Source organism: Myotis brandtii, unplaced genomic scaffold, assembly GCF_000412655.1.
Source record: "Myotis brandtii unplaced genomic scaffold, ASM41265v1 scaffold959, whole genome shotgun sequence".
Lineage (NCBI taxonomy): Eukaryota > Metazoa > Chordata > Mammalia > Chiroptera > Vespertilionidae > Myotis > Myotis brandtii.
The window spans coordinates 119,085-123,182 of record NW_005371966.1 but is presented as its reverse complement, the minus strand read 5'-3'; positions in this window follow the sequence as shown (position 1 = coordinate 123,182).

The following is a 4,098-nucleotide window of genomic DNA, read 5'->3' as shown; positions in this document are numbered from 1 at the left end:
ATAGGGTGGGGCCGTTCCCACCGGACGTGACGCATCTGGGAGCGACGCACTGGCGCCTGCGCGTGGGTCTGGCCGCCTTCCTGGTCGCGGTTGGGAGCTGCTGGGTGCGGCCTCAGGCGGCGCGCGAGCCTGATGTGAGTCGTCTGTGATCGTCGCCAGGGGCGCCCTTTCAGGACTGGGGCCCCAGTCATTCCCAAACACGCGGCGACCTCAGGGGGCAGTGGGCCCCGGGCTTAGCTGTTAGCACAGCTGGGATGCCTCAGGTCAGGGTTCCGACCACGTTCCTTCTCCCGGCGCCCAGCCCTGTAGTCTTAGGGCCGAGGCTCGGCCTAGTTCCACCGTCCTGCTGACTGCATTTGCTCTCCTTGACCCCTGGCACCAGTGGACTTATCCACCTTTCAACACTATTTGGCGCCACTAGCAAGGTCCAGAGGATTCACAGAAAAGAAATGCAAATCGATGGCATAAGGATGGGCAAAAAGGTGATGAGGGTGGACACGGGAAGACAGTAAACAACTGTAGAGTCAAGAGGATTTGCATGTTCCCAAAGGCGGCACGCTGGGCAATTGCATTCAGTCGGCCAGTGGGTCAGTAGCAACCCACTGCTCCGGAAGAACCTCTTGTCACAGCTGTGATGGAGGCCATGGTCCCTAAAGTTGCAGGTACTTGCCCTGAGAGGCACACAAGACAGACACATCGTTGAGAATGTCTAAAAAACCCACATCATCTCTACTTTCATTTGCATTTTCAAATGAATAATTATAATACTTTTAATAAAAATGTGTTAAATACATTTTATTTTAAAATTTCATATTTGTTTTATAAAATTCAGATTAGTATGAGCATATGATATGCATGTATATATACAGTGTGGGGTTGCATGGCACACGTGAAGGGGCTTGGCTTGGCACATGCGGCATTGAGGACTGCAGCTTGCAAAAGTGTGGTGGGGGTCGGGCTGTCTGAGGACTGGGTAAAGCTGGGATAAGGGGAATGGGTCCAGTGCAAGAGCAGGGTAAGAGATGTGTGCTTCCTGGAGGAAACCTGCGGTTTTTGGTTTATTTTTGTGTGTGTTTTTTCCTTGCCCGAGGATATGTTTATTGATTTTGTGAGAGAGAGAGAGAGAGAAACATTGATGTGAGAGAGAAACACAGATCAGTTGCCTCCCATAAGAACCCTGACAAGGGATTGAACTCCCAATGTAGGTATGTGCCCTGACCAGGAATCGAACCCACAACCTATTGGTATATGGCATGACACTCCAACCAATTGAGCCATGAACCAGGGCAAAACCTGTGTTTTTTTTATTTTATTATTATTGATTTCAGAGAGGAAGGGAGAGGGAGAGATAGAAACATTAATGATGAGAGAGAATCATTGATTGGCTGCCTCCTGCATGTCCCCTACTGGGGACTGAGCTCACAACCCAGGCATGTGCCCTGACCGGGAATCGAACCGTGACCTCCTGGTTCATGGGTGGACGCTCAGTCACTGAGCCCCAGCAGCTGGGTGAAACCTGTGTTTTTATATTCCAACTGAATGGGAATTGGTGCCAGGGGTCAAGGAGAGCAAATGCTGTCAGAAGGTTGCTCCCCATTATCGTCAGTGACGTCAGCCTTCCCTGAAAAGCCAGGGTGGGCTGCTGGGGTGTCTGACAGGAGGCAATTTGCAGGCTTTCTCGGCAGGAAAAAGGTGGGGCCAAATTAAAGGCAAGGTAATGGTTGCAGTTACTTTAACGGATTAATAATTTACTCCAGAAGAGGAGGAAGCTCTACAGATCAGTCAAGATAATCTAGTTTCAAAAGACAAGTCGTCTGGACTGAGAACAGACAGAACAAATTATAACAGCTGAACCAATACAAATGCACCTCAGATGGGAGACCTGCCACCTTATTAATAGGGTCACAATGGTGATCCTGAGAGCAGTTCCTACCTTCTGCTGCTCTGAGATAAATAAGCATGCATGGAAGTCATGTTCTATACAAGCACAAGGAGGGGATGTATTTGATCTTTAAAAAAAAATATTGATTTCAGAGAGAAGAGAGGAAGAGATAGAAACATTAATGATGAGAGAGAATCATTGATCAGCCGCCTCCTGCACACCCCATACTGGGGATTGAGCCCGCAACCTGAGCATGTGCCATGATTGGGAATCGAAACGTGATCTGGTTCATAGGTCGATGCTCAACCACTGAGCCACACTGGCTGGGCTGGATGTATTTGATCTTTACAGGGAAGTGTAGTGCCTACCTAGCATCAGGTCACAGTACCTCGATTTCCTTTGGGGGAACCATCTCTCCTTTACTCTCAGTACACAAGGCTTGCATGTGGATGACCCCAACATTGACCTCTGGGGTAGGCATATGCCCAGGTATAGCCAAACAGAGCCACACAGACTGATGCAAGGTAAGCCCATACCCCAGTCTGGACCAATGAGAGTCAGTCTCCAGGGACAAATAGAGGAACTATTGGGAAGGTGAGAGCTCTTTTTTGGCTGGGGTTGCCTCCCCCTACCTGGGGGAAACACATGTGTGAAAAGGAATAAAATACAGAGAAAAGCAGAGCCAAGAGATGGAGAGAGCCCATGTCCTGATGACTTTTAAAATATATATATTTTTTATTTTTATTGACTTCAGAGAGGAAGGGAGAGAGAGATAGAAACATCATTGATGAGAATCATGGATCAGCCACCTCCTGCACGCCCCCTAGTGGTTGATCCAGCCTGCAACCCAGGCATGTCCCCTTGACTGGAATCGAACCCGGGACCGTTCAGTCCTCAGGTGGATGCTCTATCCACTGAGCCAAACTGGCCAGGGCCTGGTGACTTTATTAGAGCTGGTATCACCTGTGGGCTTTGGGGTCCATTACAGGAATAATAAGTCCTCCTCCTGTTATTACTTTAAAAAAATTTGTAATTGATTGAGAGATAGAGATATTTGTTGTTCCACTTATTTATGTATTTACTAGAGGCCCAGTGCACGAAATTCGTGTACTGGTGGAGGGGGGCGTCCCTCAGACTGGCCTGTGCCCTCTCGCAGTCCAGGAGCCCTTGGGGGATGTCCAACTGACAGGGAGCGGACTTAAGCCGGCAGTTGGACATCCTTAGTGCTGCCACAGAGGCGGGAGAGGATCCCACCACGCTGCTGTGCTTGCCAGCTGTGAGCCTGGCTCAGGGCTTCTGGCTGAGCGGTGCTCCCCCTGTGGGAGTACACTAACCACCAGGGGACAGCTCCTGCTTTGACCATCTTCCCCCTGGTGGTCAGTGTGTGTCATAGCGACCAGTCGTTCCACCATTTGGTCAATTTACATATTGGCCTTTTATTATATAGGATTGGTTGATTCTCGTGTGTGCCCTGACTGGGGATCGAACCTGCAACGTTGGTATATCAGGATGATGCTCTAACCAATTGAGCTACCCAGCCAGGACTATTTACTTATTTTTAAAAATATGTTTTTATTGATTTTAGAGAGGAAGGGAGAGTGATATAGATAGAAACATCGATCGGCCGCCTCCTGCACGTGCTCCACTGGGAATGGAGCCTGCAACCCAGTCATGTGCCCTGACTGGAAATCGAATCGTGACCTTCTGGTTCATGGGTTGATGCTCAACCACTGAGCCACGCTAGCCAGGCTCATTACTTATTTTTTGCTTATGCCAGTTTGAGTTGGGATTCTGGTACTTGTAACTGAGGATGTTGTAACGCCTAAAGGGGAGGGCTCTGGGCGGGGTGGGGGACATCCTGGCAGAGGAGGACTGTAGGATAAAGTTTGACCTCCGCTTTGGAAAGGCAGGCAGCTGCACTCCACACTGTCATCAGCTTCTAGCCTGCATGAGGCCAAGTGGGGGACAAAGCTGGCCTGCTGCTTCCATCTGTGTGACTCTGGTGACACCCGGGGGGGGGGGGGGGCACAGGCCCCTGAGAAGTTAGGAGCTGTCACTGGGGCTCAATCTCACAGACATTTGGTGAATGTTTGGGGAAGGTTGGCAGTCACAGCAGTTGTTCGAGAGGCATGGTGGGGCCTCCCAGCCACCCAGCCTTGCAGTACAGACCTTCAGTGAGGTTCCCTTTCATTTTATCACTGTGGTAGCCCCAATGG